An 18,711-nucleotide genomic window follows, 5' to 3' on the forward strand; every position below is an offset into this window, starting at 1 on the left:
CTAATGCCCGGACCCTTTGAACATTTTTGTGCTTTCAGCGTATCTCTAAATCTACATGGGTTCTGTTATCTTAACAAGCCCATCGCTTTACCGGAGCTTGGCCAGTTTCCTGATCTGATTTAAACCTGTCAACTTTTGCCCAATTCCGGTCTGGATATATGTTTTCATATCTGCGAGCAGATTCCTCTCCTTTCCTGTTCTCAGCAGTTAACCACTCGCTGTCCAAATCTTCCTCCTCTTTCCCTCGTTAAACGTTTTTCTCCATCTTTTCCGCCCTCCTGCATCTGTGGCTGGCCCTGATTCACTCATTTATTATCTTGCGTGCTAACTTACCTGCTGTCTTCCTTTCTTTTCCGCCCTCTCTTACGGTACATCTCCCACAAGTTTTTGGTATCTATCCCATTAATCTGCTCCTTGTTGACATCAACCTTCAGTAATGCCATAAAAACATCTCTCCTAGATGCTCTGGTATTATTTGTGCGACTCTGAGACCTCGAGGCGCTGTCAAGTTTTGTCTAGTCTCCAAACTCTTCTAATTTGTGAACTGCATCCAGTACATCTTTCATTGCCTGCCCGGTCTGGTTAATTAAGAGAGTTATTATTACCTGCTTGTAAGCTGGAGGAGCAAGGTGAATAATTTTGTTTCGCACTGACACAGAAAGAGGTCTAACAGACGGTGAGCATCACCCAGGAAAATAGCTGTTTTCATTCCCTCCTCCTTAATTCTCTGCATTGCATCTCTAAGTTGTACCAGGGCTTGTCATTTTGTGGCCAATCTGATTCTGTAGGATACTTATGGTTACACCCCATGACTGCTTGTTGCAGTAGGGTGATCTGTTGGTTACCTTAATAACCTTTGAACTACTCCTTGATTATGGGGTCGGTGCTAAGAGTTCAAAACGAAGGAGCGTCTCCTATATCTAATGTTACCCCAAAGGCTTCTGTGTCAAATAATCGCACTATCCATTTAAGTAATGTTTCCCTAGATCTCTACTTGAATCTGTCTGTAATATCTTTAACTTCTTGCTCGGTGTAATCTTCTAGGGAGTGCATCTCAATTCCTGCCGGATTCCATGGAGTGCCCTGTATCTTTCGTCTAAATATTGTCTGTGTGCAAACCACTTTCGGCTCGTCTGGCTCAAGCTTGCCCACACCTTTTTTTAAGTGCTTCATCACTGGACTCAGTGGATTCCCTGATATTTGAGTTCCAGATTTCAGGATCCCAGTTTAATCCTGCTTTAGCTATAGCTAAATGGACTTTATTTTGATTGATCTTACCCCTCGGTTTCCGATACCTGTATTGAGCGGCTCCAACAGCTGCCTTCTCTGATTGAGAAGTATCTGCTTTATCTTGTAATAACTTATTCTGACAAGCTTCACTTAGCTGCCGCTTTAATTGTTGTTTTTCTTGTTCTAGCTGCCTAAATGTTTCATGCATTTTTCTGTAAGCAGATAACAAGATCCAACCCCGTCTGCCTAAAATAGATAAATCACATCCCCGTTCCAGAGGTACTTTCTGTACCCAGAGTAAAACATTTTTTTGGGTCAGCAATGCTAAGACATCTGTCGCAGCTCATGCATAAACCTGCACCACAAAACCATTCATTTTCAAAACTATTATAAGGTTCTTTCTCCCACCCTGGACTCTACTTTGGAACCTGGAAAATCGCTTTTGACTGCTTGCCCAACATTTTTCACTTTTAAATCTTTCAGTTTTCAGCCTTCCACCTCGTACTGCGGACTACGCCAGTTTGTTCTGCTTTGATTCAGATTGAGAGGGAACGAAGCTAAAGAATGTGAAGAATGCAGCAATTTTAGACTGAGTAATTAATTTATTAAGACAGTTCCCAGGTTTCAAATACAGATATATGAAAACAATAATGTGAGCACTTACTGTTAATGCAGCAACGCACACGCAACTCTTAAAATAATCACAGCAGTGGGATAATAATAATCAAAGAAAATACAATACATCGACAATGAATATATACACAGTGACTACATATATTTATGCATGCACACAGTAAAACTAGATATTAAGAATTAAAAATGTATCACCGTGGGGATTGTATCCAATATCATCCTAGTCTGCCAGCGTCAAGCTGTGGAACCCGGAACTACTGAGACAGGAGGAATTTCCCCAATGGGACTCGTTCCTTCCTGAGCAGTGCATCCACCCTCAGGAATGAGTTCCTTCTACCTCAGTGTCGAGCTTCCCCCTCTTATTTATCTTAAACAAACTTAAGAGGAAGGTTCTAGAAACCCCCTTCCCATCTAGTAAGTTGTGAAATTCAAGCACTGCCCATACTGGGTCAGCGATGAAAAGACATGCAAGAGATTGGCCAGGTCCCAAGGTGTCTTTTCAAGACCGAGCTGTACCCTTCTCTACCATAAAATGTCTGATTTCTCATCTTTGTACACTCTTATCAATGTTACATCCCCCATATTATATTCCCTTTCCTGGTGAGAAAAGCGAAAACACGTTAACAAGCTCTGCTTGGAAAAATACATGCATCACCAATGTGAGGGCATTTGAAGCTAAGGTAAGCACAAAATGGAGTCATTGTTCAAGGTGGAGTTGGTGGTTAAATACAGATAGCCTTACACATAGTTACTCAAGAGGTAGAGGACACTGCCCAGTGCTCCATTTGGTGGAACCTGATGGGAGGGTGGTGTCTAGAGTGTGGATGTTGTAGTGGCCTTTCAGAGACATCTTGAGGGGGTGTTCAGGAGAGGCAACCGTAGTTCCTTGATACAGGTTCATGCCTTTTTGGATCCACAGGTGCTGCCATTATTGGGTGTGGTGGCCACTGAGGAATTGAATGTGGAAGTTAAGTTGGAGGAGGTCAGGAGTTTTCTGCAGCTCCTCCCTGGGTACAAGGTGCAAGGTGGGGATAGCTTTCCTCCAGAGTTTTATCAGGATATTATGGAAGTGTTGGCCCAGCTGTCATTGGCAGTGTTTCTCGAGGCTAAGGAGAAAGGTGTACGTCTGCCAAGTATGCATGATGGCCATTTCTACATGCTGCTGAAGTCAGGGGGAGGGGGAGGGGAGGAAACTCTTCTGAACCTGCATCGTGCCAGTCTCTCACGATTATGAACAGTGAAATTAAGGTACTTTGTAAGCTGCTGGCATGTCGCCTGAGCCCGGTGGTGTCAGGCTTAGTGCATGTTGATCAGTGTGGTTTTATCCTGGGACGTAGAACAACAATGAATTTGAGGCGCCTAGCACATGTCATGCATGAAGTCGAGGGTCAGGAGGATGATTTGGTATTGGCCAAGCTGCCCAAAGATCGGTTACAGGACTTGGGGTTGAGATAGGTGGAGAAGTTTATGTACCTTGTAATGGTGGCACATACACGTAAGCTGCAATTACAGTATAACAGCAAGAGGGTGTTCAGTCCCTGCCGGCTTCTGTTTGGTTCTGGAACACTTTACTGTTGTCATTGACGGGCAGGGTGGTGATTTCTAAGATGGTGTTTTTGTCTCAATGCCTCTATTTGATCCTGAATTCTCTATACTCTATTTCCATGAGGGTTTTCTGTTGATTGAATTCCCTTCTCACCTTGCTTCGGGTAGGTGCTCTAGAGTGGTGCGGCTAACTCTGATGAGGAGGTATGAGGATGAGGGCTTTGGGGCTCCAAGCTTGGAGCATTACTGTTATGCTTCTCACAGGCTGCATGCTGCCAAATGTTTGGATGAGGGTGATAATTTGGAGAGGAATCTTCTTGTGGGCATGGTAGAGATGAACTCCCAATATATTTCACGGCAAGTGCTGGTGTGCCTCAGGTGGAGCCTTATGTGCTGCAACCGACTTTGTCAGTATGACACAGGGTGGTGAATGTGGTAATTCAGAAGTCTCCCTTTCATAGGGAGCTCCCGACATGGATTGTGCTTCTGTTTCGTCTGATGGAGGAGACTGACTTTTTGTTCTTGACATGAGGGAGGTTGTGAATTGGTGGGGGATTTGTACCTATCTGAGGTCTTTATATCCTTTAAGGCATGATACCGGTTCACACATGACCCGGGCATTTTCTTTATTATGTTGGGGACAGATCAAGGCCTTTGCCCTTTGTATCGGGCAGTCTTGGCTACTCTGGGAGTATTTTTGACTGTGTACAGGAGCACATCTAATTTCTTTGCTTTACCAGACGCAGCAGGCAGACACTATATAGGGACCACTGAAGGTACGTGTGTGGGTTGGAGATGGATTTGGGGTTCCCTGTCTCAGATGTGGACTGGACTAGGATGCGCAAATTGTTGCGGACAGTGTCCGGGACTACCCTCTTCATGCATTGCACCTATGTGATGCCAGTAAGTCTGAATAAAATTAATGCTGAGCGGGACTCATGTTGTCCCCTGAGGGGCAGAGTTTGTGCATCTTTTGTGGGGCTGAGGAAGAGTAAGAGACTTCTGGGAGAGGGTGTTGATACGTCTGAACCGGGCCGCTTCGCTGACTTGTGAACTTTCAGCACAGCTGTGCCTGCTAGGTCTGCTTGTGCTCCCCAGGAAACAAAGAATGACATTTCACTTTATGCAATTGGCTCTCTTGTTTGCGAGACAGGGAGTTGCCATCACTTGGATATGGGTTTGAGCTTCAACGGAGCATCTGTGTATTGGAGACGTTTCAGAGTGGGCAGTGGCTGAAGAAACGCAGATGCATTGAGTTATAAGTGATGACAAACTTCCTGAAGATTTAGAGGTCTGGTGAATACATCATTGTGGTAATTTGACAATTAACGTAGGCTTTACTGGCCCAGCTGTGCATGTATACTGCCTTGTTGAGTTGGTGATGGTTTTGTACCCTTTGTTGTTGTCACCATGCGCTTCTAAAATGACAAAAGTTCAAAGAAAAAAACTAAATTTGTCAAAATATCTGGATGCAAAGTCTGGGTATATCATCTATTCTGTGTCAGGACAGGAGGTGAGGACTATGTCTGCTGTCTTTATTACTTCCAGCAGCTTCAACTTTAACCACTACAAACTTCCTTTCCCATGACCCTTAGGAAAAGGACTACGCAAACAAGTAACCAATCCGAGCACTGAGTCCATTATAAACTATTGTTCCTGTAACGTAACATCCTCTTACTTGAGTGCAACAGGAGTGATCACCTTTTCCTCTCTCATTCCCCTTTAGTTCATTCAGAGGCTGGAAATAAGGTAAAGGAAACATAGCTAGATTATCAACTTGCATAACACACTTCACTCAGGCTGATTAAGAGAACTTTTCGAGGTACCTTTGTCTTTTAATACTAATATTAACCAAATACGTAATCCCCTTAACAGTAAAGCGCCAACCAATAACGCTGTAAATATGAGATACTTAGACCTTACCTCCATCCTTCGGCTTAGCCATAATGTACAGCCTACGTGTGGGATGGGAAGGAGGTCTCTCCAAAGCATTTGGTGGGAAATAAGCCTCGCCTCTGTGTCCTTATTAGAATTGAAACTTTCCTTCATGCTTACTAGAAAATTTTTCAATCTGTCAGGACTGGAGACAAGGATTATGCTCATTCAAAGCTTATCCACCACCAAAGAAGCCATGTTCAGAACCAGTTTGAAATAAAACTGGTTGAATATGGAATCTGATGACCAATCCGCTGCAATAATTATATCTTGCAAGTGAGCACTCGGGCACAAAGCCTTAGAAGCCATAGCATCTCGCACTGAATGTGCACCGAAAGACTGATCATTTATGCTCGCCTCTTGCATAACCCAGCAGACCCATCTAGCAATGGTGGGGGATGAAACTACTTTGTAAGGCTTCCGTATGGAAATCAAGAGCTGCCGCTCCCCCAGATGGCAAAGCTCCTCAGTCATAGTCTTGAGCGCCAAGAGACTACGCATCACACACAACTTTGGGAATTTTTAAAAAGCTGTATAGGAGATCATTCTGGAATTTGTCTTTGTGCATCGAGATATGTGAAAGGTCACCACTTCCGGAGTGAATACTCGACCCTTAATGTCCAAGGTGCAGACGTCCGACACTCAATGACATCATAATAACACAAAAGCATGGGCAATTTGGCTGAAAGTTCCTTGCGGGACAGAAACTCATTCCTCTGCCAAATTCTTTAGAGGTTAAGGACATCGTTTATGTCCCAAAGGACTGAGATATGTCCTTAATAGAATTAAAACTTTGCTTCATGTTTACTAGTACATTTTCTTTTCCTTTTAGTAGGGAAAGAGGTACCAACTGTTTGGAAAGTCGAATGATCCATTTTATGCTCAATAAGCCATTGGGCTTTTATAAGAAATGCAAGACCTGGCTCTTTTGGAGATTAAGTATTGTCCTAATACAGAGGGCCACCAATTGAAGACACAAAAGCTCTCCATTAGTTAGGTGTTGATTTCCCCTGAATAGGCATGTTCAGTGATATTTCAGCAGTTAGCCGCGTCTTGAGGTTAAAGGTTATAGCAAAGTGTTTGTTTAAAGCGTTCGCAACTTCAAGTGCCTTAACTTCAAATTGAAGTGGAGGAGTCAGCATAGGAAAGCCAAAGAGTAACTTCACCAAACTGTACCTGAGAGAGAACTGAATCTAGTTTTACCTAGCTAATCTTTTTATTGTACGTTGAAGCAACGCAGTCGTAAATACCTGGAAACGTCTGACTCCTGGAGAGACACCCATACCCCCTCCCCCCTCACCACCACCCTGTTTTCTTACCACGTTAATAGTAAACTTTGATTAAAAGGCTTGACAGCATCGCAGAGAGAGACAATATCTATGTAGAATTCAGACAATGTCCAGTCCTTTGTTTTCTTCGTCTCAGAGAAACCTTCAAAATGAAATTGTTTATTCTAGAACTGAAGTTCGATGGCATCTGTCGCTGTAGATACACATGTTGTGCATAGCCCGCCATGTTTTCTTTCCGCCATCGGGTTCGGACGTGTTCCTTTCGCTCCGGGTTTCGGAACGGAAAGTTAGCTAAATATCGGAAAATTACGTTGGTATTGTTGCGTTCGGGATCGGCTTAGTTAGAATCAACACCGAATCGAAGAGTGAAGAGCTCTGGTACCCTTCGGGGTAGTTTTCGATCCCCCGTCGGGGCCTGGTCGGCCCGACCGCGTGTGAAACAACGCTGATGGAACGGACCCCGTTCCGTTTCTGTCCTAAATGCCACAACAAATACCCGTATACAGACCAACATTTGGTCTGTAACCTGTGCCTGTCGCCTGAGCACAGTGAAGAGACTTGCGAGGCCTGTCGTGCGTTCCGGTCCCGAAAAACACTCCGTGACCGTCGAGCCAGAAGACTGCAGATGGCGTCCACGCCGACAGCTCACCGAGAGTTCGAGGAACAAGAGGAAGAAGGAACCTTCTCGATCCATGACTCGGACTCCGAGGAATTCGACGAACAAAAAACTGTGAGTAAGACGTCGAAGCCAGCACACAAGAAAAGTGACAAGGCCCAGGGGACGCCACTGCCACCAGGCCATGGCTCGACCCATAAATTCGGTGACCGACCATCGGCACCGAAAAAGGCCGAAATGGTGCCAAGATGGTCCGACTCCGGTCGAGACACCGGCACGCAGCCTTCTCGGGACCGAGAAAGTGCTGCTGAAAAACGTCGACGCCGAGATAGCGGAGCCGAAACTGCTCGACGCAGAGACAGCGACGCCGAGAGGGTTCGACTCCGAAAAAGAAGGTCACCTCTGAGCCGAAAAAGAGTACAGACAGGGTTTCGGTGCCAAAACGACCCGCAACCGACCCAACTACCGGTTCCTATTCAGAGGAGCAATCACTGTCCTCTCAGCTGCGAAAGCATAGATTTGAGGAAGAGTTGCAATCCACCGAAGTGGACCACACTCAGAAACGTATCTTTATACAGGAAGGAACAGGGAAAATAAGCACCCTTCCCCCTATTAGGAGAAAAAGGAGATTGGAGTTTCAGTCAGACCAAGCACCACAAACGAAAATGGTGAAAAAGGTAACTCCGCCACCCTCTCCTCCACCTGTAACTAACGTTTCACCGGCACAAACTCCATCACATTCCCCGGCTCACACCACCATGAGCCAAGGTGATCAGGACCAAGACGCTTGGGACTTATACGACGCCCCAGTGTCGGACAACAGTCCAGAGGCGTATCCTACAAAGCCCTCACCACCGGAAGATAGCACAGCATACTCACAAGTGGTGGCTAGAGCAGCAGAGTTCCACAACGTGTCCCAACACTCTGAACCAGTCGAGGATGATTTCTTATTCAACACCCTCTCCTCCACCCATAGCTCCTACCAAAGCCTGCCTATGCTCCCAGGAATGCTTCGGCACGCACAGGAAATCTTCAAGGAGCCGGTCAAGAGTAGAGCAATAACACCAAGAGTGGATAAGAAATATAAAGCACCTCCCACAGACCCTGTTTTCATCACCTCACAGCTGCCACCAGATTCCGTCGTAGTAGGAGCAGCTCGCAAGAGAGCCAACTCCCACACATCTGGGGACGCACCACCCCCAGATAAAGAGAGCTGCAAGTTCGATGCAGCCGGAAAGAGAGTCGCAGTACAAGCTGCAAACCAGTGGCGCATCGCTAACTCTCAAGCACTACTTGCGCGCTATGACAGAGCCCATTGGGACGAGATGCAACACCTCATTGAGCATCTACCCAAAGAGCTACAAAAAAGGGCGAAACAAGTGGTTGAGGAAGGACAGAACATATCTAATAATCAGATACGCTCCTCTATGGATGCAGCGGACACAGCTGCAAGAACAATTAACACATCTGTGACTATAAGAAGGCACGCATGGCTACGAACGTCTGGTTTTAAACCAGAGATACAGCAGGCAGTGCTAAATATGCCATTCAATGAGAAACAACTGTTCGGACCAGAAGTGGACACGGCAATTGAGAAACTCAAAAAGGACACTGACACTGCTAAAGCCATGGGCGCACTCTACTCCCCGCAGAGCAGAGGCACTTACAGCACCTTCCGCAAAACAACCTTTAGAGGGGGGTTTCGGGGTCAGGCCACACAAGCCAGCACCTCACAGGCAACACCGTCCAGCTACCAGGGACAATGCCAAAGGGGAGGCTTTCGGGGCCAATACAGAGGACAATTCCCTAGGAATAGGGGAAAATTTCAAAGCACCAAAACCCCTACAACCAAACAGTGACTCACATGTCACTCATCCCCTCCACACAACTCCAGTGGGGGGAAGAATAGGTCAGTATTACCAAGCATGGGAGGAAATAACTACAGACGCTTGGGTCTTAGCAATTATCCAACATGGTTATTGCATAGAATTTCTACAAATCCCTCCAAACATACCACCAAAAGCACAGAATTTATCAAAACAACATTCAGACCTTCTGGAAATAGAAGTTCAAGCATTATTGCAAAAGAACGCAATAGAACTAGTACCAAAAACACAAATAAACACAGGAGTTTATTCACTGTACTTCCTAATACCAAAAAAGGACAAAACTCTGAGACCAATCCTAGACCTCAGAACACTAAACACCTACATCAAATCAGAACACTTTCACATGGTCACGCTACAAGAAGTGTTACCATTGCTAAAGCAACAGGACTACATGACCACCTTAGATCTCAAAGACGCGTATTTCCACATACCAATACATCCGTCGCACAGGAAATACCTAAGGTTCGTATTCAAAGGAATACATTACCAATTCAACGTATTGCCCTTCGGTTTAACAACTGCACCAAGAGTCTTCACAAAGTGCCTAGCAGTAGTGGCTGCACACATCAGAAGGCAGCAAATACACGTATTCCCGTATCTAGACGACTGGCTAATCAAGACCGACTCACTCACACCACACAGATCAGGTCATACAAACCCTCTACAAACTCGGTTTCACCATCAACTATGCAAAATCACACATTCTGCCGTGCAAGGTACAACAATACCTAGGAGCCACAATAGATACAACAAAGGGAATAGCCACTCCAAGTCCACAAAGGGTTCAAAATTTCCAAAAGATTATACAACGCATGTATCCAACACAAAAAATACAGGCGAAGATGATATTACAACTACTAGGCATGATGTCCTCATGCATAGCCATTGTCCCACACGCACGGTTGCACATGCGGCCCTTACAACAGTGCCTAGCATCACAATGGTCTCAAGCACAGGGTCAGCTTCTAGATCTGGTGTTGATAGACCGCCTAACATACCTCTCGCTTCTATGGTGGAACAACATAAATTTAAACAAAGGGCGGCCTTTCCAAGACCCAGTGCCACAATACGTGATAACAACAGATGCTTCCATGACAGGGTGGGGAGCACACCTCAATCAACACAGCATCCAAGGACAATGGGACGTACATCAAACAAAGCTGCATATAAATCACCTCGAATTGTTAGCAGTATTCCTAGCGTTGAAAGCATTTCAACCCATCATAACCCACAAATACATTCTTGTCAAAACAGACAACATGACAACAATGTATTATCTAAACAAACAGGGGGGAACACACTCGACACAGCTGTGCCTCCTGGCACAAAAGATATGGCAATGGGCAATTCACAACCACATTCGCCTAATAGCACAATTTATTCCAGGGATCCAAAATCAACTAGCAGACAATCTCTCTCGAGATCAGCAACAGGTCCACGAATGGGAGATTCACCCCCAAATTCTAAACACTTACTTCAAAATTTGGGGGACACCTCAAATAGACCTATTTGCAACAAAGGAGAACGCAAAATGCCAAAACTTCGCATCCAGGTACCCACACAGGCAGTCTCAAGGCAATGCTCTATGGATGAACTGGTCAGGGATATTTGCGTACGCTTTTCCCCCTCTCCCTCTCCTTCCATATCTAGTAAACAAATTGAGTCAAAACAAACTCAAACTCATACTGATAGCACCAACGTGGGCAAGGCAGCCATGGTACACAACACTGCTAGACCTATCAGTAGTACCCCACATCAAGTTGCCCAACAGGCCAGATCTGTTAACGCAACACAAACAGATCAGGCATCCAAACCCAGCATCGCTGAATCTAGCAATCTGGCTCCTGAAATCCTAGAATTCGGACACTTAAACCTCACTCAAGAATGTATGGAAGTCATAAAGCAAGCCAGAAGACCATCCACTAGACACTGCTATGCAAGCAAATGGAAAAGATTTGTTTGCTACTGCCATCATAATCAAATTCAACCGTTACACGCATCTCCAAAAGATGTGGTGGGTTACTTACTACACTTATAAAAATCGAACCTGGCCTTCTCTTCCATTAAGATACACCTAGCAGCGATATCTGCATACCTGCAGATTACCCATTCAACTTCACTATTTAGGATACCTGTCATTAAAGCGTTTATGGAAGGCCTCAAAAGAATTATACCACCAAGGACACCACCCGTTCCTTCATGGAACCTCAACATCGTCTTAACAAGACTCATGGGTCCACCCTTTGAACCTATGCACTCTTGCGAAATACAATTCCTAACATGGAAAGTCGCATTTCTCATCGCCATCACATCTCTAAGAAGAGTAAGTGAAATTCAGGCGTTTACAATACAAGAACCTTTTATCCAACTACACAAGGATAAAGTAGTCCTAAGGACCAATCCAAAACTTTTGGCAAAGGTTATTTCACCGTTCCACCTAAATCAAACGGTAGAGCTACCAGTGTTCTTCCCACAGCCAGATTCCATAGCTGAAAGGGCACTACATACATTAGACGTCAAAAGAGCACTAATGTACTACATCGGCAGAACTAAAAACATCAGGAAAACTAAACAACTGTTTATTGCATTTCAAAAACCTCACGCAGGAAACCCAATATCGAAACAGGGTATAGCCAGATGGATAGTTAAGTGCATCCAAATCTGCTACCTTAAAGCAAAAAGACAACTGCCCATTACAACAAGGGCACACTCAACCAGAAAGAAAGGCGCTACCATGGCCTTCCTAGGGAATATTCCAATGCACGAAATATGTAAGGCAGCCACATGGTCTACGCCTCACACATTTACCAAGCACTACTGTGTAGACGTGCTATCAGCACAACAAGCCACAGTAGGTCAAGCCGTACTAAGAACCTTATTTCAGACTACTTCCACTCCTACAGGCTGAGCCACCGCTTTTGGGGAGATAACTGCTTACTAGTCTATGCACAACATGTGTATCTACAGCGACAGATGCCATCGAACTGAAAATGTCACTTACCCAGTGTACATCTGTTCGTGGCATCAGTCGCTGAAGATTCACATGTGCCCACCCACCTCCCCGGGAGCCTGTAGCCGTTTGGAAGTTAGCTTCAACTTTGTACATTTGTAAATATATTAAATCTTAGATAGGTACATACTTATTCACTCCATTGCATGGGCACTATTACTAACAAACAACTCCTACCTCACCCTCTGCGGGGAAAACAATCGAAGATGGAGTCGACGCCCATGCGCAATGGAGACAAAGAGGAGGAGTCCCTTGGTCCCGTGACTCGAAAGACTTCTTCGAAGAAAAACAACTTGTAACACTCCGACCCAACACTCCGACCCAACACCAGATGGCGGGCTATGCACAACATGTGAATCTTCAGCGACTGATGCCACGAACAGATGTACACTGGGTAAGTGACATTTTCATTCCACTGTGAGAAAGTAGCCTCTTTCTAGCATGGTTACCCCCTCTTTTGGCCTCTTTGTGAGTGTATGTCAGTGTGAGTTTACTGTGCCACTGGGATCCTTCTAGCCAGGACCCCAGTGCTCATAGATAAAAACCTATGTGTCAGTGTGTTTTGCCTGTCTCACTGGGATCCTGCTTGCCAGGACCCCAGTGCTCATAGTTTGTGGCCTAAAGTGAATGCCTATGTAGTGCCTAACTGTGTCACTGAGGCTCTGCTAATCAGAACCTCAGTGCTTATGCTCTCTCTTCTTTTAAATTTGTCACTGTAGGCCAGTGACTTAATTTACCAATTTCAATTGGCACACTGAGACCCCCCCTTATAAGTCCCTAGTATATGGTACCTAGGTACCCAGGGCATTGGGGTTCAGGAGACCCATATGGGCTGCAGCATTTCTTTTGCCACCCATAGGGAGCTCAGACAAACAAGTCACCTATATGTCTAACCTTCATTTGCTGAAGGTTAGGTGCAAAGTTAATAAATGTGAGGGCACCCTTGCACTAGCAAAGGTGCCCCCACATAGTTCAGGGCCATTTCCCCGGACTTTGTGAGTGCGGGGATGCCATTACACGTGTGCACTACATATAGGTCAATACCTATATGTAGCTTCACAATGGTAACTCCGAATATGGCCATGTAACCTGTCTAAGATCAAGGAATTGTCCCCCCATTCCAAATCTGGTATTGGGGAGCCAATTCCATGTATCCTGGGGACTCCACCATGGACCCCCAGTACTGCCAAACCAGCTCTCTGAGGCTTGCACCGCAGCTACAGCTGCTGCCACCTCACAGACAGGGTCCTGCCCCACTGGGGTTTGGGCAGCCCAGTCCCAGGAAGGCAGAACAAAGCATTTCCTCTGAGAGCAGGGTGTTACACCCTCCCCCTTTGGAAATAGGTGTTACAGGCTGGGGAGGGGTAGCCTCCCCCAGCCTCTTGAAATGCTTTGAAGGGCACAGATGGTGCCCTCCTTGCATATACCAGTCAACACTGGTTCAAGGACCCCTTCTCCCCTGCTCTGATGGCAAACTGGACAAAGGAAAGGGGAGTGACCACTCCCCTGTCCATCACCACCCCGGGGGTGGTGCCCATAGCTCCTCCAGTGTGTCCCAGATGTCAGCCATCTTGCTTTGGCAGGTGTGGGGGCACTCTGGAGGGCTCTGAGCGGCCAGTGCCAGCAGGTGACGTCAGAGACCCCTCCTGATAGGTCGATAACTGATAAAGTAGCCAATCTCCCTCTCAGGGCTATTTAGGGTCTCCCCTGTGGGTTCTCTTCAAATTCTGCTTGCAAGTTTCCTCCAGGAATCCTCTGCAACAACTTCAGCATCCTCTGACCTCAGATCAACCACAGCCTTGTCCAAGAAACGCTGTAACTGCAACAAAGTGTCTACAAGAGACACTTTTCTTCAGCAACCTCGCTCCATGTCGGCATCTGCAACAGTTTCCACGGTGCGCATGCTCTGGGGAATCCCGGTCTTCATTCTGCACCAGAAGGACCAAAGAAATCTCACGTGGCCTCCCCTGCTCCAAGCAGGCACCTTCCAAGGCGATGACCGGTACCCTGGGACTCCTCTCATGGTGACGAGCGTGCTCCGAAGGACACAGAGGGTGGACATCATCGACATAGACTGTCCTGAGGTCCTGTTGGAGGAAGTCAGACCATGCCTTCTCCGAGAACGATGGTACCCCTGTGTATTGTGTCTTCTTCACCTCCTGAGGCCTCTGTGCACTCTTTGCAAAATTCCTTTGTGCACATCCTGGCCCAGGTCCCCAGCACTCCACCCTGCGACGCTCAACTCGCTGAATTGTTCTCCGGCGGCGTGGGACCTTCTTTTGTTGCACTGCATCAACTGCGTTTTGCACCTCTTTTGAACCCGGATCCTGCGGCTTCTAGGGGTGCTGGCCGGCATCCTGAGGGCTCTCTAAAGTGCTGAGAGCCCCTTCTTCCTCCTTACAGAGTTGAGGCCCTCCAGGTCCCTCCAGGGTCCATCCAGCACCATTTTGATGAAAAACGCACTTTTGTCGTAGCCAAGTCTTGTTGGCGCCTTCCAACACGAAGTCTCATCTGCAACGATCTTCACGCCGTCTGACATCTTTTGCATCATGCAGAAACTCGCTGGCATCTTCCCAGGGTGTATTTCTGCAGTCTTCTACTAACCGGGGACTCTTCTTTTGCACTTCTTCTGGGTTGGCAGGCCCTCCAGTCCTTCCTGGAGCTTCTTTCGACTTCTGGACTTGGTCCCCTTCCTTTGCAGATCTTCAGGTCCAATAATCCAGCAGTTGTTCTTTGCAGACTTGGCTGGCTGCTGCAAAATCCCCAAAACGAGGTGTAGTGTGTCCTAAGGAACCTTGCAGTACTTTACTCCTGCTTTTCTGGGGTGGGGTCATTTACTTACCTTTACTGTATTCTTACTCTCCCAGCGATTCTGCACACACTACAGTTGTCTAGGGGGGAATTCGTAATTCACATTCCACTTTTTTAGTATATGGTTTGTGTTGCCCCAAGACCTATTTTCTCCCATTGCATTCTATAGGATTTACTACTGTTTGAATTGTTGTATGACTATTTCCTTGTCTAATTTTGGTGTCTAGTGTATATATTGTGTATAATACTTACCTCCAGAAGGAGTATTGTCTCTAAGATATTTTTGGTACTGTCACCCAAATAAATACCTTTATTTTTGGTAACACTGAGTACTTTCTTTACTTGTGTATAAGTACTGTGTAACTATAAGTGGTATTGCATGAGCTTTGCATGTCTCCTGGTTCAGCCTAAGCTGCTCTGCTATAGCTACCTCGATCAGCCTAAGCTGCTAGAACACTACTACATTCACTAACAAGGGATAACTGGACTTGGTGTAAGGTGTAAGCACCCAACGTACCCACTACAAACCAGGCCAGCCTCCTACATCCACACATGGTGGGACTGGACCCAGTGCAGAAGGGGTGCTGATAATTCCCTTAATTCCTCCACACTAGTCAATACCCGAAGAGAAAACAGTATCTGGGGAAAACTTGAGAAATATATTGACTCTCTGAAACCCCCTTAAAAAATTAAGATCCCACTAACACATACATCACATGTGTCTGAATTGTCTCTCCGATCTCTGAGGTAGTCTTTTCTCTGCTCCTCACCCCCCACCTCATTCTGCACATCCCGCTAACGTCACAACCTCCTCTCACCTTTCAATCTCCCATCCCATTTACTATACTTTTCTTTTATTTCTTGTTTAACTATATAGCAGGTGAAGCCTATGCTGGACACTTAACCTCTGTACTATCGACTAGCCTCATATCAGACATTGGTTTGTTGCTAAATATCAGCACTATGCCTTCTCTTTAGACTTGCACTATATAGTCCTCTACCATTTTCATTTGTTTTAATAAAACTAAGTAAAAATGGTTGAAATCAAAAAAATGAAGTTGGTTAGTGACAGAATTGTAGGAAATGTACAGAGGAAGAAAAATCTTTCAAAAACGTATTTGCTGATAAACTACTTGCAGTGTTTAGGGATCTTCATGCTAAGCAGAAAATGTAACTGAGACGGTTAGACTGGTGTAGGGAATTGTTTTTTTGTCATGAATGATTAACATCCTGTGATAAACTGTAGGCTATCTTAATAGTTTTTGGGGCATATTGATACCTTGGCTAGTAATGGATTTTAAGGCACGCTAGCTTCCCAGTTGTCTACAAAATGTTTAACATTAACTAACCAGATGATGTTTTGTGCCTGAGAATGGTAAGAAGCAGCTTCTCTACATACAAGTCTTGATCATGATCATGTTTGGTAGGTTATACGGGTAGTCTATGCATAAGGGAGACGGATTCTGCAAATTATGACCCTCATTACAAACCTGCTGGTCGGTGATATAGTGGCCGTAATACCAACAGGCCCACGGTAATAAATATGAAATTATGACCATGTCGGAAACCGCTCAGACAGCCAGCCAGTTTAACACACCATCTGCCTGGGTGAAATCAACAGGCACCACAGCGGTAACCGCCTACAGCCAGGCGGAAGACAATGTTCCACCCGCATTATAATGACACACCAATCCGCCACCTTTTCCGGGGTGGTACAAATTACATCAAAAGCCTGGCGGAAACACTGCACAGAAGGGAACTGACTCACCTCCTGAGACTCCAGGAAGGACCACGCCGCCGTGGAGCCCGAGTTGCATGTGTTCCCCATGCTCTTGTACTTTCTGCTCCACTACGAACACCAATGCTAGCGAAAACGACCACGGTGAGTACTGCCGCCTAGCACACGGGGGGGTGAAGAGAGTGACATACACAGGCAGCACCCCCAACACCATACACACAAGCAGATGCACTAACATTACATATTCACCCCGTACCCCTCAGGAATAATGCAAGGACAACCAAAATAGAGTAAAAAGAGTGCAATAAGATAACAAATATTAATAATACGTTCACCCAAATCAAAAAGTATATACATATTCACAAATCAAGGGACACTGCCGAGTCCTCAGTGTTCGTGCTCCACAGGGCCACATCACAAAGTCCAAGGCCCCACAGTCACTCCTGCAACATCACAGAGAGAACACTGCAGGGGCATCAGGTCGAAAATAGCCAGGCACCTCAGGGGGATGGGGAATGGGGGGGGGCACCTCAGCCGGAAGATGGTACAACGCCACTGGTCCTGGAGGGGGCAACATGCCCATCACTCTGTCCTTGGGAGTGCAACGCCACAGTCTCTCTCAAGTGGGTGACTTGCCCACATACTCTGGAGGGGGCTGCATGCCTTGTGTTCGGTCCTAGGGAGTGCAAGGCCACAGTCTCTCAAGTGGGTGACTTGCCCACTGGTTCTGATGGGGCATTGTGCCCTTTGAGCTTCATCCTGGGGAAGATGGGGTGAGTGGATAACTTCTCCACTGGTTCTGGAGGGGGCATTGTGCCCAGTGAGCTTCATCCTGAGGAGGATGGGGTCAGTGGATGGCTTCTCTGCTTCTGGAGGGGGCATTGTACCCAGTGAGCTTCATCCTGGGGAGGATGTGGTGAGTGGATGGCTTCTCCACTGGTTCAGGAGGGCGCATTGTGCACTGTGAGCTTCATCCTGGGGAGGATGGGGTGAGTGGATGGTTTCTCCACTGGTTCTGGAGGGGGCATTGTACCCTGTGAGCTTCATCCTGGGGAGGATGGGGTGAGTGGATCACTTCCCCACTGGTTCTGGAGGGGGCATTGTGCCCTATCAGCGTCATCCTGGGGATGATGGGGTGAGTAGATGGCTTCTCCACTGGTTCTGGAGGGGGCTTTCTGCCCTGTGATGCAGATCTTGGGGAGTGCAAGGTCACAGTCTCTCATCTGGGTGTCATACCCACAGGATTTGCAGGAGCCAGGCTGCACAACAGCCCATGGACGCAAGACTACACACTGTCCGCTGGCGGTGAGGGCTGCTCAGTGATGGTGCTGCTGATAGATCTGGCAGTGATGGGGGAGGCTCCACCCCATCCCCTGCAGCCTCGGACGGCTGCCCACTGGGGCTGCTGCTGCTGCTGGCGGTGCTGACAGTGGTGGGTGGAGGCTCCAGCCCATCCCTTGCAGCCTCGGACAGCTGCCCACTGGGGCTGCTGCTGGTGGGGGTGCTGCTGGTGGATCTGGTAGTGGTGGGGGGAGGCTCCAGCCCATCCCCTGCAACCTTGGACGGCTGCCCACTGGGGCATGTGGCGGTGGTGGTGGCGGTGCTTCTGGTGAAGCTGGCAGTGGTGGGTGGAGGCTCTAGCCCATACCCTGCAGCCTCGGACAGCTGCCCACTGGGGCTGCTGGTGGTGGTGCTGCTGATGGAGCTGGCAGTGTTGGGGGAGGCTCCAGCCCATCCCCTGCAACCTTGGACGGCTGCCCACTGGGGCACGTGGCGGTGGTGGTGCTTCTGGTGAAGCTGGCAGTGGTGGGTGGAGGCTCTAGCCCATACCCTGCAGCCTCGGACAGCTGCCCACTGGGGCTGCTGGTGGTGGTGCTGCTGATGGAGCTGGCAGTGTTGGGGGAGGCTCCAGCCCATCCCCTGCAGCCTCGGATGGCTGCCCACTGGTGCTGCTGGTGGCGGTGCTACTGGCGGAGCTGGCAGTGATGGGGGAGGCTCCAACCCATCGCCTGCAG

The 18,711-nt window shown here is 47.2% G+C and overlaps 1 protein-coding gene across 2 annotated transcripts in view; it reads left to right on the top strand.

Moving 5' to 3' along the window:
- PHIP (pleckstrin homology domain interacting protein) overlaps positions 1-18,711 on the top strand; it is a 1,338,206-nt gene that overhangs the window by 451,084 nt on the left and 868,411 nt on the right. The gene's annotated exons all lie outside the window — the stretch shown is intronic.

The sequence above is a fragment of the Pleurodeles waltl genome, chromosome 5 (genome assembly GCF_031143425.1).
Source record: "Pleurodeles waltl isolate 20211129_DDA chromosome 5, aPleWal1.hap1.20221129, whole genome shotgun sequence".
Lineage (NCBI taxonomy): Eukaryota > Metazoa > Chordata > Amphibia > Caudata > Salamandridae > Pleurodeles > Pleurodeles waltl.